At 47.0% G+C, this 26,997-nt stretch overlaps 1 protein-coding gene across 1 annotated transcript in view; it reads left to right on the top strand.

Moving 5' to 3' along the window:
* The first annotated feature begins 5,773 nt into the window (after window positions 1–5,773).
* Window positions 5,774–26,997, top strand: part of SHANK2 (SH3 and multiple ankyrin repeat domains 2) — a 724,216-nt gene continuing 702,992 nt past the window's right edge. The window contains exon 1 of the mRNA XM_075326528.1: window positions 5,774–6,115. The gene's annotated coding sequence lies outside the window, so the exon portion shown is untranslated. The remainder of the gene's footprint in view (window positions 6,116–26,997) is intronic.

Raw genomic sequence — 26,997 nt, 5'->3', positions numbered from 1 at the left:
GGAGGTGGGGGTAACTGATCGGATCCCTGCAAACGTGCTACTTGGGACAGATTTGGGGCAGATAACCTCCCAGTTTGGGCCCCCACCAAGGGCTGAACCTTCAGCCAGTACGGACATGACTCCTGACAATGTTAATGTGTTATCTATGAATGATGTGAGAGAGGGGGGAGTGAACTCTGATATTTCTGCTTGCACAGACACCATAGACACACACACAGCTGCAGCTGTGACAGGGGAGGGGGTCAGAGAAAGGTGTGACAATGCCTCTACAAGTAATCAGCCTGTGAGCTGGGATCTGCTGCCCTCTGCAGGGATAAGCAGAGAGCAGGGTGCTGCAGGGGGAGGACCAGTGTGTGGGGTGGGGGCTACCACAGCAAATGTGGGGTCCCCAGAGATTTCACAGCGGGGTTCTGTTGCTGCAGGAGGGGAACAGGCAGGTGAGATTGGGGCCGGTCCAGGAGCGGAAGTGCTCCCAGGTAAGATCTCGGTGCATGGTTCCCCCACAACCGGGGTGTCAGGAAGCCAGGTAGGTCTGCCTGAACCGGCGACTTGGTCAGGAACGGAGGAGGAGCAGGCACGACCCACGGTCGCAGCGGCTGTGGCCGCTGTCACCCGCAGTGGGAGTGCTGGAAGCCAAGGGGCCTCCCGGAGGTCCGATAGCTCTTCCCCTTCTGACCAAGTGGCAGCCGAGTCAGGTGGAGGCCAGGACACAGGTCCCGGGGTACTGACTGAAGATGTGACAGTCTCGTCGATTCTGGCCACATCTAGTCAGGGGTTTCAGGCAGCGTTAGAAGCTGACGACAGCCTGAAAGCTCTTAAGGAGCAGGCGGCACAGCCTCCCTCGGACTCGGACCCGGAGCGAGTGGTCTGGGACCAAGGACGGCTGTACCGGGCCACGGTCCAGCAGGGTTCACCGGAGGCGTGGCCCAGGGACCGACAGTTGGTGGTACCCTATCCGTTCCGGACGGAGTTGTTGCGGATCGCACATGAGATTCCGATGGCCGGACACCTAGGGATCGCTAAGACCAAGGCCAGGTTAAACCAGCATTTCTACTGGCCAAAAATGGGGGCCGATGTGGCTGCCTACTGCCGTTCGTGTGAAACCTGTCAGAGAGTGGGGAAGGCGGGGCCACACCCCAAAGCCCCACTGGTATCTCTGCCCATCATCGATGAGCCTTTCAGGAGGGTGGCTGTGGATCTGGTCGGCCCGCTGGCCATCCCCAGCAGCTCCGGGAAACGCTTCATACTGACGGTAGTGGACTATGCCACCCGGTACCCAGAAGCAGTGGCCTTGTCGTCCATTCGGGCTGACAAGGTGGCCACCGCATTGCTGGAGATTTTCTCCCGAGTGGGTTTTCCCCAGGAAATGCTCACTGACCGGGGGACCCAATTCATGTCCCAGCTGATGGAGGCCCTCTGTAAGCAAGTCCAGGTGCGACATCTGGTGGCCAGCCCGTACCATCCACAGACTAATGGCCTGTGCGAGCGGTTCAATGGCACCTTAAAGCAGATGCTTAAGATGTTGGTCGACTCCCATGGGCGTGACTGGGAGCGGTATCTCCCACACCTGTTATTTGCTTACCGGGAGGTTCCACAGGCCTCAACAGGATTCTCACCGTTTGAGCTCCTGTACGGGCGACGTGTGCGGGGCCCCCTGGCTCTGGTGAAAGAGGCTTGGGAAGGGGATTTGGCCACCCCTGGAGTGTCGGTTATCGAGTATGTCATGCGCTTCCGGGACAAAATGCAGGCCTTGACGCAACTGGTACACGACAATATGGCTCAAGCCCAGGCCGATCAGAAGCGTTGCTACGACCAGAACGCTTGTGAGAGGACCTACCAAGTGGGTCAAAAGGTGTGGGTACTGGTCCCCGTACCACAGGACAAGCTTCAGGCAGCCTGGGAAGGCCCATACCTCGTGTACCAGCAGCTCAACACTGTGACGTACCTGGTCACCCTGGACCCTGCCCGTGGAAGGCGGAAGCCCGTCCATGTGAACATGATGAAGGCACATCATGAGCGGGAGGCATGTGCGCTCCCCGTGTGCAACCTGCCCGAGGAGGGAGAAGCGGAAACCCTCTTGGATATGCTAGCCCAGGTTAGGGCAGGCGGATCCATTGAGGATGTGGAGGTTGGCCACCAGCTCTTGGAGGACCAACGGTCCCAGCTGTGGGCCACCCTACTCCCCTTCCGGGGGTTGTTTACCAACCAGCCCGGAAGGACTGACTTGGCTGTCCATCACGTGGACACTGGGGATCATCCCCCGATCCGGCGTTCAGCATATCGGGTCTCCCTGGAGGTGCAGCAACACATGCGCCAGGAGATTGACGAGATGCTGAAGCTGGGGGTGATCCAGGCATCCAACAGCGCTTGGGCCTCGCCTGTAGTCCTCGTCCCTAAGAAGGACCGAACCACTCGGTTCTGCGTGGACTACAGGGGGCTCAATGCTGTCACGGTCGCCGATGCGTACCCAATGCCACGCATCGATGACCTGCTCGATCAGTTGGCCGGGGCTCAGTACCTGACCATCATGGACCTGAGCCGGGGATATTGCCAGATCCCCCTGACTCGCAAGGCCAGGGAACGCTCTGCCTTTATTACCCCATTTGGACTATACGAGTCCACGGTGATGCCATTCGGGATGAGGAATGCCCCTGCCACTTTCCAGCGGATGGTCAACACCCTGCTCAAGGGACTTGAAGGGTACGCGGCCGCGTACCTAGATGACATTGCCGTCTTCAGTCCCACCTGGGAGGACCACCTAGAGCATCTAGCACAGGTGCTCAGGCGGATCCACCGGGCAGGTTTGACCATCAAGCCGGGAAAGTGTCAGCTGGCCATGAGCGAGGTCCAGTACCTCGGTCACCGGGTAGGCGGGAGAACACTGAAGCCCGAGCCTGAGAAAGGGGAAGCCATCGCATCCTGGCCCACCCCCAGGACCAAGAAGCAGGTGATGTCCTTCTTGGGGACCGCTGGGTACTATAGGAGGTTTGTTCCATGCTATAGTAGCCTGGCAAAGCCCTTGACGGACCTCACCAAGAAGAAGCTGCCCTCTGCAGTCGATTGGACAATGGACTGCGAGACAGCCTTCCGGGCCCTAAAGGACGCCCTGTCCAGCCCGCCCGTGCTACAGGCAGCCGACTTCACGCGGCCGTTTGTAGTACAGACCGACGCCAGTGACTTCGGCCTCAGTGCGGTGCTCAGCCAGGTGGACTCTGCGAGCCAAGAGCACCCAGTCTTGTACCTGAGCAGGAAGCTGTTACCACGGGTAGTGGCCTATTCCACGATGGAAAAGGAGTGCCTGGCCATAGTGTGGGCCCTGCAGCGTCTGCAACCCTATCTATACGGGCGCCACTTCATCGTGGAGACGGACCACAATCCCCTCAGCTGGTTACACACTGTCTCTGGGACGAATGGGCGATTGTTGCGATGGAGCCTTGCGCTCCAGCAATACAACTTCACCATTCGCCACAAAAGGGGCCGGGACCACGGTAACGCAGACGGGCTGTCCCGACAAGGAGAGGTCGCGGACGGGCGCACGGGGGAACACCGGAGTGTGCTGCCCCCTAGCGCCCTCAAAAGGGGGGAGGTGTGAGGCAAACCCTGGGATATGAAGATGAATTATGACTTCCAGTCATAATCGCTCTCATCACTCCATGGCAGTGCCCCCTCCCTTCTTGTTCTCAGATGTCCAGCATCTGTGAAGGTGTCACATCCTAGCCATCTCCTGTGATATGGAAATTAGGTGATGTGGGAACAATGGACACAGGATGACTCCCTGCCGTGACCCTGTGGTAGGAGCTGCTATCTAATTAGCAAGCTTGGAAGTATCCAGACAGAACGACTCCAGTAAAAAATGGTTCATATCTCGCAAGCCATATTTCCGATAAATATGGCAACCATAGAAATGGTGTCTCCGCATGCGGACGATGCTGGCACACCCTTTTTTATGGGAGCGGGAGCTTGGGAAATACCCCAGGCGTGATATCAGCCAATGTGGAACTAGTAGACAAGTCACGAGTCCTCTCATTCTGTAGCTAAATTCATAGCTGTCACAATGAGAGCGTTGGCGTCCGCCTACGACGCTCCCAGGCCAAGTTATGGCCATATTCCATGTTGTGGATTTTGTCCATAACTCCAGCCAGGGGTGGAGCAGTGCTCCCTCTGAGGTCACTAAGGTAGGAGGGGACCTGGATTTGCCCAGGTTGATAACCCTACTTCGGCCATTTTCCAGTGTTCTTTCGCTGGGGGTCACGTGTAGGAAACATCTGTGGGAGTTCCTGGAAACCTGGCCTACAGCGCCCCCCTGTGGCCAGACGCACAAGGTAACTGCGGGAACTGTGTATGCCTGTTTGTAAACCATGCTTTACCTGTAACTGTACTCTGACATATGTATATTCTGTAGATTCCCTATTGTATATATTGTAGTTTCTAGTGTGCTTTAGGCTGATTAAATTATATAATTAATCTTGGGCTGTTCTGTTATCTCGATCTTGAATCCCACGTCTGTGTGTTCGGCTAATAGTTACCGTGAAGCGGTTGGTGGCAGCGAGTTGTGCCAAGGATTATTGTGGGGAGGCCAGTGAGATTCGGGGAGGTTTTATATATTCCGCCCGCGGAGGTCGGGGGAATATATACCCTACTCTCACCGGGGACCCTTCAATAATCGGCATAAGTAGTATAGCGGCCTCCTTGCTTATTGTCGGGCAATTCCATAATTGGCCTGACTATAAGAGGGGCGCTAGAGAGCGCGTCACGTGCTCTGCCTGTCGGTCGGGAGGTATAAAGGAGGGGTGACCCCCACTTGTTACCCCCCCGATTGTGACGTACTGGTAGCCAGCGCGGGGGATTTCTGAGTGACCCCCCCGGTGGTTCGTGACACCTCCTATAGGGGGGCTCGTGCATTGTATAGTACCGCTTTGTAGCCTTGTAAAATCTGACCTATCTGATCCTTGTGTCCGTTCAGGGAATCAGTGATATATGTCGCAACATTGAGTTGAATTGTAACAAAAATCATACTCATACAAGAGTAAGCCGATGCATACAATCCTGACTGTGGCCCAAAAAGACATAAAAAAGCGCCATTTTTTGTGTTTTTCTTTTTTAAACAAAGTATTTGGAAAACGTACCCTAAAAGTTGGTTATCCATTACGCTTTGTGTTTAACTGATCCATTTTTAAGCAATTACTGCTCATGTCTTGAACAATCGGGTGGTTCAGAGACGCCAAGTGTAAAAACAGGTCCATTTAAAACTGCACAAAAGCGGCTGGAACAAGATACAAAAGTTTCCTTTTTTTTAAACAGATCCGTTTGAAAATGGAAACGTTGGTATCTGTTTGCATCCGTTCTGTGTCCTTTGCCGCTTATGTATTCAACTGGATATGCTACAAAAATAAATGTGAACATAGCCTCAGATTGTCGGCCGATCCTGTTGAAATCGTGAGAACCCCCGACCAGGGTATTTTCTAGAATCTTCTGCAGGTTTCCTACCAAGTCAGTAGTTGCACTTCACTTGCTTCAGGTTTTTGTAGGACTTGTAGTTCCGCAACAAGCCAGAGATTGCATAAGAGGACTACATTATTAAATAGTCAGGACTATGAATGGAAGCTGCGTCGCCTCGTCCTCCTTACTATCTGCCAGGTGAGGAGTGAATTATTCCCTGGTAGAGAGGAGCGAGATGCCTCCACACGGTCCCTCCTCTCCTCGTCCTCCTCCTTTTCCCATTATCTCCCTCCCTCCTCAGGTCTCCCTCTCCGATTCCACTTGCTTGAACTGTTTCATTAGGAGCTATCAGCTGCAAGAAGGATCGCATACAGGGAGGACAGCCAACTTCTTGTAACCAGGAGATCCGCATTCCTCTTCTCGTGTGGATACCCCACTTTTTTTTTTTTTAAGGGCACACTCTTAATTGTCCAGGGTGGATATCCCTGCCTCTTACAAGGACATACCTACACTTCTTGTCACCTGTGTCTTCTTCTGCTCAGGACAACCTTATTCTTTAAATTGATCCCCGTTTTTGGATCCCCCTCCAGGAGCGGTGACCTGAGACGCCCTTTTCTTCTTGACGTTACCTGCGGACTGTCGTTTTCTGATGAATGCCCAGTCATTCTGGACACAGGTACGTGCCTGGTCACCAGCATTATTGCATTTCTAATTGAAAGCCTGTCTTATAATAGAAAGTATGTCTAGGGCTGGGGGGTAGGAGAACGCACACTTTGTTTCAATCTAGGTCACTGACTTATAAAATTAGTATTGTAGTTCTCCGCACAGTTTTGGAGAAAGACCTAATTAGGCTGCGTTTCCCGGTGCAGAAGCAGAGTCAGTGCTTTTCCTGGGTGCACCTTGAGATACAATCAACGGCTATCTGGTTACATATGGAGACAATGCCAAGAGTTCTCCTTTTACTCAATGGCAGCTCTGTAGTCTCACATGAAAGTCTGGGACTTTTTTTTTTCTATAGGGTTATTTTGTGTGCATGCCCTGGAAACTGTCAGTGAAGATTTCATTCACTGAGCGCTCTGGTTCCCTAGAGTTTAAGATGCATAAATATTCCTATAAGCAGCTCCTGACATTGACAGCGTTTTATCCCAGATTCACTGGGCAATTCTATAATACAATGTATAGCTCCTAAATATCCTGGAGTACAGAGTACTGTTAGGCATACGTAAATGTAATAAGAAAGGTAGAACATGTTAAAGGGGTATCCCAGTAATAAACATAGATATTAACTGATTAATTAGCGGGGGTCTCAAAACCTTAAAATGAATGGGGTGTACAGCTCAGTGCTCTCTATGACACCGCTCTGCTGCTGACGAGCCACAATTATGGCATAGCCTGTTGATAAAGCCAGGATACCCCTTTAAACTCTTGGTAAAGATACATTAATGGATAAGTAGAATTAGTAACCGTAGAGTGGGTTTTTAGAAGTTGATTTTGGCTGTGACACAGGTTGTGTGGCTAAAATCGCTCAGTGCTGCTACATCGCAGCGTAATATGACCAAAATCACCGCGTTGCCCCTGACTAAGGCTAGTTTCACACTTGCGTTGAACGGCATCCGTTGCAATCCGCAGCCTTGAGGAATTACGGTAATCGTTGCAGGAAACAGTTTGATTCCTAATAGACTACTATTAGCTACTGATAGCAACGGATGGCCTTGCGTTGCATCCGTGAGCCGACGCTGCGCTGCATCCGGCTGGCAGATAAACGTTGCATGTACCATTTTTTTGCGCTTGGCGGAGCGTCAAAAAAATGCAACCGGTAGGATTCCGTCGGCGTCTGTTGTTTTTATAATGGACGCCTATGGTGGCGGATTCCGTTACGCGGGCGTCACACGGGACGATAAATCGTGCGATCGCATAAGCGATCACACTCGCCCCCGTCGTTTCTGCACAAAGTCGTTTACCCCCTGTCACACTTACTTACCTCCCGGGCGACGTCGCTGTGGGCGGCGAACATCCTCTTCCTGAAGGGGAAGGGACATTTGGGGTTATAGCGTCGTCACACGGCAGCCGGCCAATAGAAGCGGAGGGGCGGAGATGAGCGGGACATAAACATCTCGCCCACCTCCTCCTTTCGCATTGCCGGCGGACGCAGGTAAGCTGTGTTCATCGTTCCCGGGGTGTCACACAGAGCGATGTGTGCTGCCACGGGAGCGACGAACAACCGGAGCACAGAAGGAGTTACGATATTATGAAAATGAACGGCGTGTCAACGAGCAACGATAAGGTGAGTATTTATGCTCGTTCATAGGTGTCACACGGTACGTTATCTCTAACGATGCCGGATGTGCGTCACTAACGACGTGACCCCGACGACATATCGCCAGATATATCGTACCGTGTGATGCCTGCATTAGAATCCGTCATTTGACGGATTCCGTTAACGCAACCGTCTTTACACAATTTCGCATGCCCAGATGTGTAAAATGAAGGAAAAAAAACCTATAAACGGATTGCGTCATTTTGTACGATCTGTTGCATCCGTTGTGCCACTATATGCAACGCATCCGTTGCATCCGTCACACAACACAATGCAACGGATGCCGTTCAACGCAAGTGTGAAACTAGCCTAACAGGTGCGATGGTTGAAGTGAACTTATGTGGTACAGCAGAGATAAGTCGCAGGACAGTATGGATTTACTCATAGCCCATATGGTGCACATTCCACAAAACCTATGACAGTTTACGATACAGTACATGTATATGGGGATTTCAAAACCTCATCCAAATGTAGCGAAAAAAATTACAAATCGTTCAGTTCTTGTGCAGATTTTCTATGCGGATTTCACTTCTTGGTCAAATTTGCATCAAATTCTAAGCAAAAGTCGTATGTTAAATGCCAATTTTGGCTGGCATTCATTGCAGATATATAGATATTATAAAACTGCTGGAGAGAAGCAGGATGGAGAACACAGGCTTCATACATTTAGATGTGCATCTACCCAATCCTGAGACATAATGTAAATTGGAAGACATCTATAAGCATGTCAGCTGAAGTATTGGGATTTGTAACTTGTCAAGTGGGGTGTCAATGAGCTCAAGGCTGGAGCACTGCACGGTGACGTATATATCATTAAGAAGGATAGGGCTATTGTTTACCTTGTTTTTATTTCAATATTTGGAATCTTACACTCATCTTGATGTAGTTGGGCCGTTAGACCCTTGGATTGTTTATTATGTTTATGTTGATTCCAACTAATCTAAATAAATAAAGAATTTTTTTTAAAAAAAGAAGGATATGGGATGAAAAGTCATGTCCAAACCATACAATTGCAATTGAAATTCCAGAATGGAGCCAGAGTTACTATCGTTTTCACTGTGGTCAATTCTCTCAGTCACCTCCCTCATGGCATGAGAGTCTGTTGGTAATTGCAGTCATTGCTTTGCTCTACTAGTGGCATCAGAGCATAGTTGCTGTTTGTTAGAATCTGCATTTTGGAAATGGTTAGTTTGCACATAATTTGGCAAAATTCCCAGGCCTTTTGGAAAACGTGCAGAATGTAGGCTGCCACAACCAATGCTTGAACTCTGAAAAATAGCAGCCACATAATTTGATCACTCTGCAGGATTGTTGAGGAACATGCTTTCTGGAATTGCTACTTAAGTAATCTCCTAATGTTGTTTGGTACGCATGGCTTACTGAGAACAGTTCTATGTAGATAGGACAGAACTCTAGATTAGATTATATATATATATATATATATATATATATATATATATATATATATAATAGATATATATATATATATATATATATATATATACTATATTTGATTGGGCTATACAGTCACAGAATAGCAGTTTCTTAGACAGGTTGCGCGACCAAAAACATTTGTGCAACTTGCAACTATTTAAGGCTAGTTTCACACTTGCGTTGTGCGGCATCCGTCGCATTGCGTTGTGTGACGGATGTAACGGACGCGTTGCATATAGTGGCACAACTGATGCGATGTATCCTGCAAAACAATGGGATCCGTTGTAGCTTTTTTTTCAGTAATTTACTCAACTGAGCATGCGCAGTTGTGTAAAGACGGATCCGTCACAGGAATCAGTCAAATGACGGATTCCGACGGATTCCGCCACCATAGGCTTCCATTATAAAAATGACAGACGCCGACGGAATCCAGCACATTGTGTTTTTTTGACACTCTAGGAAGTGCAGAAAAACGTTACATGCTGCGTTCTTTCCGCCCGGCGGATGCAACGCAGGACTATCAGTCGCAATGCGTTGTCCATACAAGTCTATGGGAAGCAGCGGAATCCATTAACGAATTGCGCTGTTTTCCAAAACGGCGGATTACGACAGGAGGAAAAAAACGCAAGTGTGAAACTAGCCTTACAGTTACTATATTGTTTAAAAAAAAGTGTCCAGGTCACATGAAAGTTGCAGTAACTTTGATTGAAGCCCGTGGCAAGTGAGTCGCATGACACCTGAGACCAAAGACAAGAGCTCAAACACATTTGGAAATATTTGTGACCTGTTGCGTCGCAGGTCAGTGTGCAACACCATAGAAAATCATCACATGCGATGTCACAACGCGACAAACTAGCTTAATGTCATGTGACACATGCCGCCATGTAACCCTAGTCTTACTCTATCAGAACTGTTACTACTTATTTTCTTTTTCCAACTTTTGGATTGATGTGGAGGTTATATGGATATATAAAAATTGCATTGGCGCTAGTACAGAGTTACATGTTGGAAGGTATTACGACCTTATCTATTTTTTCCAGATTTTTGCCTCCACAGTGAATAATATGTGTCTGCTCGTAAGGTGCCAGGTAGCATCAATTTGACAAGCGGTGACTTTTATTTATTGATGCACTCGAAGTCTCAGCAAAATCTGGAAACCGGCAAACCCCAGCAAAAATAGCAAAATGGAACAACTCCAGAAAAGTCCAACAGTGCAGCTTCAGGTGTTGTGCTGAAACTTGTAGTCCAGACCTGTATGCAGAGAAAGTTTCACCGCACCGCTCGATGACATGTCTGATGCTCGTTAGAGTAATTAAGCCTTTTGGGAATAAAATCCATTGTACCGTCCATATGGATGCGGTATTCTCTCATTATTCTTGCCATGAAGAGACTTGAGGCTGACAGTTTTTACGTTCTTCCTTGTAGGACAGTGAGACTTGAGCATGAGCAGAAGACTCGTCATTGTCTATTATTTAACCAGCATCATCTTCATGCAGTACGGGGATCAGGATTGGTCATGTAATTGACGGAAGACGAGGGATGTAGATTCCTGTATATTTTAAATCTATTTCTCAATGTTCCATACATGTGAATGTCAGAAGAAACAATTAGATCCACTTCTGACAAATGAGCACTGAGAAAACCCCAAATCATTTACTTCCCCAATAAAGCATGTGGGACAGCGATCGGTGGAGGCTCGGAAACTATTTCCATTTTACACATTCAGTGCTGTATTTTTAGTATGTAATTGGATGATGATTCCAGGATGGTTTCCAGGCTGAGCAGAAGACGAGGTTGCTGCATACTGTAGATATGTCATGCTGTTCCAACAGCAGGTAGGTTGCCATCACCTGATTGGCACAAACTTCAGCAATTTTTCACTCTCTTGAGTCTCACTAAAGTAGGAGCCATCATTCAATTTCTTCTTAAAGGGAACCTGTCAGGTGCAATATGTACCCAGATCCACGAGCAGTTCTGGGTGCATATAGCTAATCCCAATCTAACCGTCCCTGTATACACTAACATAGATAAAGGGATCTATAGAAACAGTATTTCTAAAGATCCCATTTGATATGCTAATGATGTCAGCGACTAGTCGTGAGGGCATTTCTTCCCTTGGCTAGTCAGCCCTCTTAGAATGTTATTACTCCCCTGTGGGGTGCTAACATGCTAATGAATGCGCAGCGCTAGAGGATGATCTCACTCACCTCTCTGCTGCCGTCGCATTAGAGTCCTGGATTTCGGCTCAGTGCGCATGATCCCGGACCTTCGGTCATATGCACTATGAAGCCGGGTGTTTGAGTCCTGGCTTCAAACCCATGGTGTGCACATTACCAAAAGTCCGGGATCATGCGCACTGAGGCGAAATCCAGTACTCGGATGCGATGTCAGCAGAGAGGTGAGTGAGATCATCCTCTAGCGCTGCGCATTCAGGGCCACTTAATATGGTGGTTTCCTAAAAAGAGCCACTCCTTGGCCAGGTCCTTCTCAGAGGGATATATGGCTGGTTTCTGTGTTGAGACTCCTAACAGAGGCTCCACGGACTTTTTTGATTTGCATATTTCCCAGGGGGCAATGCACCTAGGATCTCACTGTGTTGAGCACCCTCGTTGGCTGCCGGCAGTGTTTTCTCTGGCTGGTCTCCCCGAGATCAGTGGTTGTTTTGTTTTGCTGGTCTACTAGGCATTGCTCCCACCTGGCCAGAATCCTATTCCACACTGATGAGGGGCAATACCCCGAAACAGCTGTCTGTGGATGGATACCTGGCCTTGGTAACTCCCTTGTCGTATCTTTAAACTTGTCAAAGAGTTGGATATTGACTAAAAGGGCCACTTAATATGGTGGTTATGGTGGTCTCCTAAAAAGAGCCACTCCTTGGCTAGGTCCTTCCCGGAGGGATATCTGGCTAGTTTCTGTGTTGAGACTCCTAACAGAGGCTCCACAGACTTTTTTGAGCTGCGCATTCATTAGCATGTTAGCACACCCATAGGGGCGTACTAACATGCTAAGGGGGCCAACTAGCCAAGGGAAGTAACGCCCTTGCGACTAGTTGCTGGCCTCATTAGCATCAATCCTGATAAGTATCCAACATGTTTGGCTGTGAAAAAAAAAAACATGTTATCAAGTTCCTCCACTGAACTTGATAGTTGCGTCAAATTTTCAATTTGTAGGCCTTTTTTTCCATTGTTTCTTCCAGACCCATTTTCACCCATCAAGGCTTATGTATGCTACTATATACAGGGACTGTTAGGCAGGGATTAGCAATATGCACGCAGAACTGCTCGTGGTTCTTGGTGCATATTGCAACTGACAGTTCCACTTTAATTGTCCCAGTGTATACTCTATTGTTACCAATGATCTCCATTTACTTGATGGAGGCCTAAAGTGGCTGACATGGGCCTCAAAAGCTATATGCACTTAAGGCCGCTTTACACGCGGTACCGATATCGCTAGCGTGGGTACCCTCCCCCATCTGTTGTGCGACACAGGCAAATCGCTGACCGTGCCACACAACATCGCCCAGACCCGTCACACTACTTACCTGCCCGGCGACGTCGCTGTGACCGGCGAACCGCCTCCTTTCTAAGGGTGCGGTTCGTTCAGCGTCACAGCTGCGTCACTGAACCGCCGCCCAATAGAGGCGGAGGGGCGGAGATGAGCGGGACGTAACATCCCGCCCACCTCCTTCCTTCCGCATAGCGGCCGGGAGGCAGGTAAGGAGAGGTTCCTCGTTCCTGCGGTGTCACACGGAGCGATGTGTGCTGCCGCAGGAACGAGGAACAACCTCGTTACTGCTGCAGTAACGATTTTTGAGAATGGACCCCCATGTCACCGATGAGCGATTTTGCAAGTTTTTGCGACGATGCAAAATCGCTCATAGGTGTCACACGCAACGGCATCGCTAATGCGGCCGGATGTGCGTCACCAATTCCGTGACCCCAACGAGTTCGCATTAGCGATGTCGTAGCGTGTAAAGCCCCCTTTAGAGTCTGTTGCTCATATATTGAGTCTGCAGACTTTTTCTGCAGCAAATGCAAACTGAAACCTACATGTTTTATAAACATATTTAATAGCATAGTACTAGGATAACTTTCTGACTAATCAGTGTAATAACTCTGGGACCTCAGACAATTCTGACATCAAAGGTACAGAGAGTTCAGTGGTGATACAGGGCACCAACTGTGCAAAGAATTGTAACACCGCTTAAAAACGGGTTTACCAATCGTGACTTCAAATATCACTTTTTAGCAAGGTTCATCGTTGTGGTATATATCTAGTATATGCACAACTCTGTTCTTCTGCAACTTTATATTTTATTAATGTAACTATTTCCAAAATTCCAAATTCATTATAGTGCTAGAATTCAATTTGGATCACACGGTCCTCCCGCTTCAGTGTGATAAACAGCCCTATTGCCCTAGTTGAAGACCTGGGGGCTCCTCGGTGTGTTCTACCTGCGCTGCAGATAATTAGCACGTTCATTTGTCCTGGTAATGAATGCAATCGTTCTCCGTGTTCTCCTTCCATTTTTATTATTGGTCATATGAATATTTATCAGATGTAAATTTCAGTATTATTTTTTTGTACAGACGAGGTAGAATCTTGTAAGACGTATGGTTTTCTTAAGACTTGTTTGGATCGTGATGATCTGACCTCTCTGTCGCTGTGTGGGAAGGATGCCGGAAATGTCTTTATTCTGCTAAAAGAATAGTCTTCCGAATCTGTAGAGAGCGGCATTATTTATGTTGAGGAACCAGAAAAAGCAGAAAAGATTTTATATTGCTGTTTGCCGCTCTTAAAGGAAACGTGCTACTTTGTCATGAATTCTGGTTAGTTTCTCTATATCATGCTTGTTATATGCCTCACATTCACTATTTGGGGCTGCATGGTGGTTGAGTGGACCAAAGATAATCTGCATTGAGTTTGTCAATTCTGTGTTTGGTTGATTACTAATCTAATATATACTCTATAAAACTTTGATTAAAAGGGTGGTGCGGCACTTTTTTTTTTATTATATAGAACATGACCTACAACCAGGAAAGGAATTAAAGTAATACAATAGACAAGATTTATCTATTTAATTCAGTGATGGTCCAGTGGTCTCCCATGGTCCTGAAGGAATGGCATCATGTTCATCTTTCACACAGCTGCAGGCAATCACTGGACCGACCTATATTCCATGTGTTTGACTGCAGCAGCCAATCTCTGGACTAGCATGACCAACATGTGTGACTGCTGCAGAAATGATATCACCTCCATCATTCACATGACTGCGGCAGCTAATCACTGGACTGGCATTTGTGCTATTTATGGGACTGCTGCAGTCAATCACTGGACTGACATGTATGACACATATCTGAGTGCTGCAGTCAATCACTAGACTGGTGTGTATGTCAAATGAGAATGCTGCAGCCAATCACTGGACTGGTATGTACACCATGTGTGTGTGAGAGAGTGGTGCAGTCAATCACTAGACTGGTATGTATATCAAATGTGAATGCTGCAGCCAATTATTGGATTTGTATGTACACCATGTGTGTGTGTGTGTGTGAATGCTTCATCCTATCACGGGACTGGTATGTATGTCAAATGTGAATGCTGCAGCCAGTTACTGGACTTGTATGTACACCATGTGTGTGTGAATGCTGCAGCCTATCACTGGACTGGTATGTATATTGAATGCGAATGCTGCAGCCAGTCTTCTGGACTTGTATGTACACCATGTGTGGGTGAGTGCTGCAGCCAATCACTAGACTTGTATGTATGTCAAATGTGAATACTGCAGCCAATCATTGGACTTGTATGTACACCATGTGTGTGTGAATGCTGCATCCTATCATGGGACTGGTATGTATGTCAAATGTGAATGCTGCAGCCAGTCACTGGTCTTGTATGTACACCATGTGTGGGTGAGTGCTGCAGCCAATCACTGGACTGCTATGTACTTCATAAATGTATTTGTTTCAGCCAATCACTGGACTGTCATGTAAGTCACGGCGACCACTGAGCTTTGATTGGCAGTAGTCACATGAATGGTGCATGTGACTTTATTAGTACAGAAGGGACGGACTTTTGGAGTTGCAGTTCTGCAAGGAATCGAATAGGTGAATATTGGTTTATTTTATTATAGTACATTTCCTGTCCTTAACCCAGTGAAATCCTGTCACGGGCTCATTTCAGGGTCAGGTAGGGCCAGCTATCCTGCCAGCACATAGGTGCGGGAACCTATCTAGGGTCGTTGGTGGAGCCACGTGCCAGCAGAAGATTTGATCAAGGTTCATCATCTCCTCCTTTCCTAGACACAGGGTTTCCCTTTTCCCTTTCCTCCCTTTCCGCCTTTTGCTTGGTATTTCTCCATACCTAGTGTGATAAATCAAGGCTTTTCTGCAAGATAAAGAGCATGCTGTGGATCAGAAAATTGCAGGATGTTTGTTACCTCAGCGCGGATTTTTTTTAAACCCTCTCTCACATGTGTTGAACTGTATATTTGTAGGGATTTTCTATGCAGAATCTGCAGCACAAATCCTCTTTAATTCCATACGCTCTGAAGCCAGCGTAAAGCTAAACTTTTGCTTTGTTTATTTAATGCATTTTTTTTTACCAGATAAAGCAGTGCAACTTGTTGCTGAAAAAACTAAAAAGATGTATTACCTAGCAAAGCAGCAATATATTCTGTAGTAACAATGTCTTTCAATATGACTTTTACTCGCGTTCAACTCACAATGACCTTCCATGTTGCCAAGGAGCCAGCCGTATATCCGAAAATGTTAACCTCATTGTTTAAGTGTCAGTGTAACGCCCTCCAGAGACACTGGTCTGATGTTGGCCAAACCCGCCGAGATTGACAGGTTCAGCCAACAGTCTAATGCGTATGGGGGCGCCGTCCGACTGATGGTCGTGGGAGAAGTCGATCACATATGTCCGAATTCGGACTGATGATAGCAGAGATAAGCCTCCAGCCCGCTTGAATTCAACAACTTTTTTGTGTAGGGTATGTGCCCACAATCAGTGTTTGCAACGTTTTGGATGCACCGTGCATTGTACAGTACAAGCACAGTGGATGGGATTTCTAGAAATCCCATGCCCACTGTGCGTGTGCGGCCCGCAGCGAAAACTGATCAGCGGTGCGACTTTCTGAGCCACAAGCATGTCAATTCTTTGCTGCGCAGTCGCAAGGGTCCTCCGTTGGGAGAACACAAGCAAGAGACCGCAGTGCCCTGAATCGTGGGCACAAGCAGCTGCAGTCTCCTCTGGAAGAGACTCGTAGCGCCGCAGGTCAGGACCTGCTGCGGGTCCTGATTAAGGGCACGTACCCTTAAGATGGGTGCACAGTATTGATATCCAAATTAGTATTGCAGCTCCATGCACCCCAGCATGGCTATGAGACACTGTACAGAGCTGTGCTGTTACAGCGCTGTGCACTGTGTACATCCGGTCACTGGCAGAGCTGTAAACAGCTGATTGGTCGATGTGCCGGGTCTCAGCCTTCCACTGATCTAAAGTCGTGGAAAACCCCTTTAAATTTGAAACACAGGATTAAGGCAATAAATCCTTTGTAAAAAAAAATTACATAAATATGGAATCATTTTTCAAAAATCTTAATCTGTCCATTAGGATTGGTTGCCTTACGTAACATAATGGCAGCGCTAAAAAAGTGTCCAGTGAAGACAAGTTATCATCTATCCTCAGAATAGGTGTTAACTTGTTGACCTGTGTGGGTCTGACCACTGGGGAACGCACCGATCGGCAGAACGGGGCACTTTTAAAGCTGTTAGTTTGGAGCGGCAGTGCGGATGCTCGGGTGTCGCTTAAAGCATAACCGTCGTTTTAATTTTTATTTAATTAATAGTACAGATGAAAATAAGCAACTTTTTTATATATATATCTTATTCAGACAAATCTGCTTCATTTAGTGAAGACTTTCCCATTACTGAGAGGAGATGTTAGTGCTGATGAGATTCTATGTAGATAGAAGACAGGAGGGGGCGGAGCTCTGCCTCTAACTCCTCCTTCTGCCACTAGCTCCTCCCTCTCTTCTATCTACATGAAATCTCATCAGCACCAACTGCCATCTCCTATCTCAGTAATGGGAAAGTCTTCACTGAATTCAGATTTTACCTCTAAATTGAGTCTTTTGATATTGTCTGATCAATTCTGGCAGAGAAAGAAGCAAATCTGTCTGATAAGATGTATTACAAAGCTGCTTATTTTTATGTGTAATATTGATTTATGAAAGAAAAATTAAAAAGACGGTTACGCTTTTATCCATTTTCTGTCGGGCTGCCAGAAAAACCGAAGGCAGCACTCAGCAGCCACATTGGGGAAGAATCGGTGCCCCTTCCTTTTAATGGGGTTCATAGTGTCCTTTTCTGACGATTGGTGTGGTCCCAACTATTATTACATTATCGCCTTTTCTATGGATAGCTGATAACTTGTTTTCAATGGTCACATCCTTTTAAAGGGATAGGTTTCTAAAAGTTTGCATGTTTCTGGATAATAGTGACACTTGGTTACCATGGAAACATCTGTCATTTCACTCCTTCAAAACATACTTAATTGACAATAAAACCATTTTAATGCACCAGAATAACTGGCTACATGGGAGGAGCAAAAAGAAACTATGTATCAAAGCTTAACGGCTCCACCCACAATCAACAACTAAACATCTGGTTGCCAAGCAACTGACACTAAAATAGACTGTAAAGCCATCCAAGAAAGGATGGGGGGGATATAATGCATTGTCAGATATTGAAGAAATGGCAACTCTATGGTTTGTTTCATGGAAGAATATTCATGCCTTTTCTTTAATAAATTCCTCAAAAGCCCTAGTGATAATCCTACTCTTTCATTATGCCTCTTTGTCACTCTGCTAAAGGCTCTATTAAGATTTTTCAGGAATTTGTGAACAATAAGCCCCTGTTCCGCCCATTGTATTATTACTTTTATCTTTCTAAGACGCACAGCACAATGGTTTCCAGAGCGCTCCTGAATGAGGAGGGTTTTTTTCAGTAAAATACAATGACAGATTTTCATGGGGATGCCTGGCGTAATGAACAGAAGTAAAATAAATCAGTCTTGGCCTTGCTGATAAAGGTGACTGTAAAATGTGCGGTATATCTGGGTGATACGTGCTAATGATGAGGAACGTGGCAGTATCAAGTTATATCTTCAATAATGAAGCGGATGGGGAAACTAGACCAGGAGAGAGAAACTTTCTGTCACATTTGGTCACCCGGATTTATGGTTAGTAAAGATAAAAGGTAGAAGAATTGGAGGAGTGGCAATTAAACTTGGGATTGTGCTTTAAGGTGACTTTACACACTGCAACATCGCAAACGACATCGCTGTAACGTCACCGGTTTTGTGACGTAATAGCGACCTCCCCAGCGACATTGCAGTGTGTGAAACACATCAGCGACCTGGCCCCTGCTGTGAAGTTGCTGATCACTACAAATCGTTCAGGACCATTCTTTGGTCCTTTGTTTCCCGCTGTGCAGCAAAGTCTCAGTGTGTAAAGGGGACTTAAAACACTGGAAACGAGTGATGTGTCACAATATCTGTCAATCACTATTCTCTGTCAGTCGGTCTCTCCCTCTCGGTCTCTATTCTCTCTCTGTCGGTCGGTCACTATCTCTGTCCCTCTCTCACAGTCTGTCGGTCATTTTCCCCTCCTCTCTCATACTCACCGATTCCTGATGCCCGGCACGGCAATGCACGGCATTCACACTGCTGCGGCGGCTTTTCCTCTCTTGAAAAAGCCGGCCGCTCATTAAACAATTTCGTATTCCCTACTTTCCCCGCCCACAGGCGCCTATGATTGGTTGCAGTGAGACACGCCCCCACGCTGAGTGACAAGTGTCTCACTGCACCCAATCACAGCAGCCGGTGGGCGTGTCTATACTGTGCAGTAAAATAAATAATTAAATAATTTAAAAAAACGGCGTGCGGTACCCCCCAATTTTAATACCAGCCAGATAAAGCCATACGGCTGAAGGCTGGTATTCTCAGGATGGGGAGCTCCACGTTATGGGGAGCCCCCCAGCCTAACAATATCAGTCAGCAGCCGCCCAGAATTGCCGCATACATTATATGCGACAGTTCTGGGACTGTACCCGGCTCTTCCCGATTTGCCCTGGTGCGTTGGCAAATCGGGGTAATAAGGAGTTATTGGCAGCCCATAGCTGCCACTAAATCCTAGATTAATCATGTCAGGCGTCTCGCCGAGAAACCTTCCATGATTAATCTGTAAATTACAGTAAATAAACACACACACCCGAAAAAATCCTTTATTAGAAATAAAAAACACAAACAAATTCCCTCATCACCAATTTAATAAGCCCCAAAAAGCCCTCCTTGTCTGGCGTAATCCACAGACCTCCAGCGTCGCATCCAGCTCAGCTGAATGCAGGTGACAGGAGCAGCAGAAGACACCGCCGCTCCTGTCACCTCCACGCAGCTAATGAAGACAGCCGCGCGATCAGCTGAGCTGTCACTGAGGTTACCCGCTGTCACTGGATCCAGCGGTGGATGCAGCGGTGGCCGCGGGTAACAGTGACAGCTCAGCTGATCGCGCTACTCACCGCCGCTCCGGTCAGCTCCACGCAGCAACTGAGGTGAGTAGCGCGATCAGCTGAGCTGTCACTGAGGTTACCCGCGGCCACCGCTGCATCCACCGCTGGATCCAGGTAACCTCAGTGACAGCTCAGCTGATCGCGCTATTGCCTTCATTAGCTGCGTGGAGGTGACAGGAGCGGCGGTGTATTCTGCTGCTCCTGTCACCTCCATGCAGCAGAGCTGGATGCGACGCTGGAGGTCCATGGATTACGCCAGACAAGGAGGGCTTTTTGGGGCTGATTAAATTGGTGATGAGGGGATGTGTTTGTGTTTTTTATTTCTCATAAATTATTTTTTCGGGTGTGTGTGTTTTATTTACTATAATTTACAGATTAATCATGGAAGGTATCTCGGGGAGACGCCTGCCATGATTAATCTAGGACTTATTGGCAGCTATGGGCTGCCAATAACTCCTTATTACCCCGATTTGCCAACGGACCAGGGCAAATCGGGAAGAGCCGTGTACTGTCCCAGTACAGTCGCATATAATGTATGCGCCAATTCTGGGCGGCTGCTGACTGATATTGTTAGGCTGGGGGGCTCCCCATAAAGTGGAGCTCCCCATCCTGAGAATACCAGCCTTCAGCCGTATGGCTTTATCTGGCTGGTATTAAAATTGGGGGGACCGCACGCCGTTTTTTTTAATTATTTAATTATTTATTTCACTGCACAGTATAGACACGCCCACCGGCTGCTGTGATTGGGTGCAGTGTGACACCTGTCACTCAGCGTGGGGGCGTGTCTCACTGCAACCAATCATAGGCGCCTGTGGGCGGGGAAAGCAGGGAATACGAAATTGTTTAATGAGCGGCCGGCTTTTTCAAAATAGTAAAAGCCGCCGCAGCAGTGTGAATGCCGTGCAGCGCCGCGCCGGGGATTGGGGAGAATAGAGACCGAGAGGGAGAGACCGACTGACAGAGAATAGTGATTGACAGATATTGTGACACATCACTCGTTTCCAGTGTTTGACTAGCTAGGTTGTTCTGCAGGTCCGGATGGCTGTTGCGTCGTTGGCCAGGTTTGCCTGTTTGATAGCTCACCAGAGACTCACCAGAGACTTTGTAGCGATCCCGGCCAGGTTGGGATCGCTGAAAGTCTCAGTGTGTAAAGGGGCCTTTAGATGTATGATCAATGGGACCACCAACAATCACAAGATCAAAGGTCTTAAATGGTTTGTACTTTGCATCAGACCTTTATCCATAGGCTCATTTACATGTAAAGAAAAAAAATTGAGCTTTCCTTACCCTCCTCAAACCACTGTGTCTCCGCTGACCCCTCCGCAGTCTTTGTTTGACTGCAGCAGTCACGACATGTTGAGTGCTGCAGCCATAGACTGAGATCAGCAGCTTTGCCAATATTACTTTTTTTTTTTAAAGGCCGCTTTACACGCTACGACATCGCTAAAGCGATCTCGTTGGGGTGACGGAATTTGTGACGCACATCCGGCCGCGTTAGCGATGTCGTTGCGTGTGACACCTATTAGCGATTTGGAATCGTTGCAAAAACGTTCAAAATCGCTAATCGGTGACATCCCCTCCTAATCTCAATTATCGTTGCTGCTGCAGTAACGATGTAGTTTGTCATTCCTGCTGCAGCACACATCGCTACGTGTGACACCGCAGGAACGAAGAACCTCACCGTACCTGCGTCCACCGGCAATGAGGAAGGAGGTGGGCGGGATGTTCGTCCAGCTCATCTCCGCCCCTCCGCTTTGATTGGGTGGCCGCTTACTGACGTCGCTATGATGCCGAACGAACCGCCCCCTTAGAAAGGAGGCGGTTTGCCGGTCACAGCGACGTCGCTAGGCAGGTAAGTAGTGTGACTGTTCTGAGCGATGTTGTGCGCCACGGGCAGCGATTTCCCGTGTCGCACAACTGATGGGGGTGGGTACGCACGCTAGCGTTATCGGTAACGATATTGCAGCGTGTAAAGCGGCCTTAACATGTAACTAAGTCTATGGAAAAAGTTTGTTGAACATAATCAACTCCTTGAAATTCTCGTGTGAATAGAGCAGTACTGAGCATGTGCGATCACTGCTCCATTCACTGTCTGTAGGAGTGGTGGCCGCACATGCTTGCTAGTGGTCTGGTCACGCAAGTAATTTTAGGCCTCCTGTACTCGGAATCGGTGAAGGCTTCAAAAATCTGATTTGCCATTGATCATATTTTTATCATGTAGTCTTTGCATGGGGAATAAATGTTTATTGTACAACCTTTGTCTAATACACAGGACCATAAGTCCGCTATAGGACCGCGAAAAATGATAATTGGAGTTCATAATGGATTTTTTTTTTCGTCTATCAGATATGTAAGTTTTTGGTTCTTCTGTTTGGTAACCAGCACCACAAATAAGCTTTGGCTGTTGCCTCAATGTCTAATTGGTAATTCCCCACTTCATCTCATCTTGTCACTCATTTCTGCTGGAGGAGGTTAGTGCCAGAGAGGGGGGAAAATGCTCCCTTCTTCCCACTGAGGATTGTGTTGGGGGGCAGCATGTCAGAAAATGTTGTTATCCTTAGAGTATTTGCACACGATTGGTGTTTGCAGCGTTTTGGACGCAGCGTATTTTTGACTGCGTTGTACAGTACAAGCACTATGGATGGAATTTAGAGGAAGCCCCTGCCCACTGTGCTTCTTTTTTTTCTGCAGCGTAAGCTGACATGCGTTTCTGCTTTTCGAGCAGCAATCATGTCAATTTATGCTTACGGAGATGCAAATGTTCTTAGCAAGAGAACACAGGGGAAATCTTCAGCACCCGAACTCTGATCATGGGCATGGATGCTGCGTTCTACGGAGAACACTCACATCTCCGCAGGAGGGATGACGTTGCGTCCAGGACTCTGTGTCTACGGATTGTGTGCTCTTACCCTTACAAAGGCTTTTTTCTAAAGGTTTGACTGAGATATATAAATTAGTGCCAGAGAAAAAGTAAAGACTTAAGGGAATTTTATTTTTTTTTTTACCTGATTTTTGGAGGGAAATTGAAGATTTTGCTTTCCATTGACAATTGATAACAAATTAGTTTATAAATTGTGATTTTTTTTTGATTTTTTTTTATTTATTTGCAATTAACAACGAACTGTAAACGCCTTTTTACGTTGCATTTAAGAGTATTTTGTGTTAATTATTCTTATAAAGTAGCCAAACAGAATTTTAAAGAAAGTAATCATTAACCAAACTGGAAAGTTAAAGTATCACTACGTGACCCCCCCCTTCCCAGAGGCATAGGGTGACTGTTGCAATTTATTACTGAAAATGAAGGCTCACATAAAAGGATATTGTGCTACCGTTAGGCTATGTTCACACAGTGCTTGTTTTCTTAAAAACAAAGATGAAGCATTTTTGGCCCCAAAAAACGCACCCACGGCAAAAACACATGCGTTTTTACAATGTTTTCACCACATTTTGCTCAATGCACTTTTTAAGTCAAATTATTGATTGGAAGTGTAGCGCTCCTGAAGCCATCAGGGAGCTGCAAGGTTCTGCATCCCCACAAGGATGCAGGGTCTACCCCCTTAGGGACCTGGAAATCCAGTGCCGGTAACAACAAAAACCCAGGTAATCCAAGTTTTCCATAACATTCCCCCATACAATGGTACATAGCTAGGGTCGGACCAATTGATGGTTGCCTGGAGATGGAGCCAGTCCAGTCCACTAGTTGACTAGGTGGGAGGGGCAGACTGTGGAGAGTAGTCAGACGGGAGTCTGCAGTGAAAGGGAGCAGACACAGTAGTCAGTGCAGTGTAGCGTAAGAAGGTGGACGTAAGGAGTCGGCCTGACGCGGGTTAACGGTGACCTGGTAGCCAGGAGAGTAGTTGCCGGTGGAGTACTCCCGGAACTACGCACCGACGGGTACAGGACCCTAGGACAGGAAAGAGATCCAGGCCGACCTGTTAACACCTGCACAGCTAAGGGGACTATCAAGGACCTTACTGACCCTAAAAATCCAAAGACTCGGTAGCAAAGTCAGAACCAGGGACAGGACCAGAGACTCCATCCCCACAGGGTTCACGCTACCGTCAGGCGGACAGAAGTGGACAAACCACCGGACGGGGACCCCCAGTTCCTCTACGCCACGGGGATCCATTTACCAGAGACAGGTGCAGGGCAAGATGATACCAGAGAACCAAACTGTCACTGGAACGAAGGGGACCTGGAGGTGAAACCAGCCGGCCTCGGGCAACCAGTTATCACCAACGAACAGTGAGTAAAACCAGTTGCACTATACCTCTGTGGGGACTACCTTCTTCCGACGCCCGTTACATCACCCATCCTCTGGGGTCTGGCCCTGCTTGCGGAGGGTCTACCATCCAGGCTGCAAATAACACCATCCCCAGTAGTGACATTCTGCAGCGGCGGCTCCATACCTATAGCCGCAACACCACAAGTGGCGTCACGTGTGAACACTAACATATTCCTTTGTAAATACACCCCCATCACAAATAGGGCCATGGCACGGAACTGGGCAACGGCCACCACCGTGACATCCCCCAAGACATACACCGCCTGGAACCGAGTACCCTATATCCCTGGGCGTGAGACAAGTGCTCAAAAACAAAAAAAAATTGAGATGCTGTATCTTCAAAAACGCAGCCAAGATGCAGCCAAAAAAAGATGCACTGCGTGGACAGCAAAATAGAAATCTCATAGACTTTGCTGGGAGAAGGAAATGCATGCATTTTGACCTTAAAAATTCACCAAAATACAGTAAAAGATGCATTGTGTGAACATAGCCTGAATATTGTTGGTTGCTGAGAATGGCTTATGAGAGAGGGCAGTGAAAGTTTTAATTACATGAAAGCTATGTGCAGCCAGTACGTTTTTTACCGTGGGGTGTTTTTTGTTTTTTTTTTAGTTTTTGCCAGCAAAGTCGATGAGAATCCTGAAGTTTTTGCACTTTGCTTTCTTTCCTTTGCAGAGTTGGTGCAGTAATAAATCTGCAATATGTCAATTCTTTCAGGGCTTTTACCAGCATTTTTCCAACCTAAATGCATGAAAAGCACATGGAAAAAAGCACCAAAAACGCAGTAAAAACACTCATGTTTTCAGCTAGGAGATGCAGATTTAGTGCAAAAATTTTTGCAACCAAATAAAGCTTCATGAGTGCCAGAGGCAGCCTGGAGGTGTAGAGAATATCTGTGTCCATTCACACCTTATTATGCCCCTGCTGATTGATACACTGGGGTACGGTAACACAGATACTAACTGGTAATTATGATTAAGGCAATTAGGTGGTGGAATCGATGCCAGGTCAGCACATGCAGGTGACACTGTATGCGTTGTTGCCGGAGGTACTTGTTATACGAAAGATGTCTATTCATCTCTTACATGCTTATAGATTTACCATGTAACGTCCTACAGCTGGTATTTATTTCTTTGCAACAATAGTGAAGAAATGTGGAACCCATTAGTTTAGTCTCTAAATGGGCCCCTAAGGCAAATAACCAATTATTCTATACCATTGGGTAAAAAAACCACCCTCAGGTGCAGTGGGTACCTGACTTCTTGGATTTCCCCAGTCTTGAATAATGGTGCATCCTCAGCAACTAAAAAGTAACTGTACTTTCAAGTAACTTTTCGGAATAAACTGCCTTGTGTGTACACGAAGAATAACCCTATCTTTTGGCCATTATTTCAATTTTATCCTGCAGTTTTGCCAATTTTCTCCTCCGCAGGCGCTCACTCTTAAAGGGCTATGCCCATTCTTTTCTTTCTTGTGCCTTCCAGCTTCCTAGTTGCCCTCCTGGAAGTGTCGTTTGTCTGAATCGTGCACTCTCCTATGCTGCGATCCAGCCAGCTTGAGAGTGGCGCTTACAAGCTGTATAGTAAACAGTTTGCAAGCGTGTACTCCTTGCCTATGAAACTGGCCTCTCTGAAACCTAGGCAATGAGCAGCAAACTTTTAGAATTTAAAATTTCTCCTATTGAGAGCAAAAAAGAAATAAATTGCAAAGTTGCTTGTTTTTACAAGCACTGTGCAATTTTAACCATTAATGAAGATGAAATAATCCTCTTAATTTGCTGTTAGCTGGCAGTTGATGGGGCGAGACAACCTGCTGTGATCTCTTCTACAACATATTGTACCTCACAGTACAAAAAAGTAACAAAAAACAAACATATAACATAAAATCCTGATTTAAACAATAGACTATTTTATGATGACACATTCCCTTTGAAGGGATTGTCTATGTCATGGGTCATGACCCGATCCGGTGACCTTGTGCTGCTTCTTTCTCTGCTAAGCCGTAGTCTGATCAGTCTTATTCCAAGTGCTGATGGGCTTTTACTTTTGCTTCTCTCCTTTTAGTTTTCGGTTATCACGATTTCTCACTTTCCATTTTCTCTGTCCTATCACATGCCGGGTGGGGCTATTTACACTCTCCTTATATTAGCTTTCTCTGCTGCTATATTCCTGGGTGGATTCTTCTAAGGTGTTCCAGCTCAGCTGCTAGGGATTTTCACTATTCAGAGACCAATTTGGTATTTTCTCTGTGCATTTTCATTTATCTTTCCTACATCTTTCTGCTGTTAGGTTTTTAGGATGCTACCCTAGCTTGCATTTGCTATTTCACCTTTTCCACTTGTTCACATCTTATGTTTCCTCACCTTTGTCCCTGTCTATCTCTGCATGCTTTTCCTTTCTTGGTTTATAGTGCATAGGAACCTCCCCTTTGGTTCATCAGTAGGTACAAGGAACAACTCGACGGCCTTTTAGGCAGACAGCTCCGAGTTGTGGGTTTCTAGTTTTGCGGCTATTGATATTCCAGCCTGTGTAGGAGCCACTAGGATTTGTGCAGCGAGGGATACTAGTCTGTACAGGAACCAGTAGGGTTCAGGTGTGGCTGCATTGAAATAGGCTTCATTTCCCATTTTACCTGTTTTGGAATACTTATGTGCCCAAGGGTGCTTTACACGCTGCGACATCGCTAACGATATATCGTCGGGGTCACGGTGTTTGTGACGCGCATCCGGCGTAGTTAGTGACATCGCAGCGTGTGACACCAAGGAGCGACGATCAACGATCGCAAAAACGTTGATCGTTGACACGTCGCTCCTTTTCAAAATATCGGTGATGGTGCATGCCGCTGGTTGTTCCTCGTTCCTGCGGCATCACACATCGCTATGTGTGACACCGCAGGAGCGACGAACATCGTCTTACCTGCATCCACAAGCAATGAGGAAGGAAGGAGGTGGG

The sequence above is a fragment of the Anomaloglossus baeobatrachus genome, chromosome 10 (genome assembly GCF_048569485.1).
Source record: "Anomaloglossus baeobatrachus isolate aAnoBae1 chromosome 10, aAnoBae1.hap1, whole genome shotgun sequence".
In the NCBI taxonomy this organism is placed as follows: domain Eukaryota; kingdom Metazoa; phylum Chordata; class Amphibia; order Anura; family Aromobatidae; genus Anomaloglossus; species Anomaloglossus baeobatrachus.
Note: the sequence above shows the minus strand (reverse complement) of the source record. Positions and strands in the feature narration are given on the sequence as shown.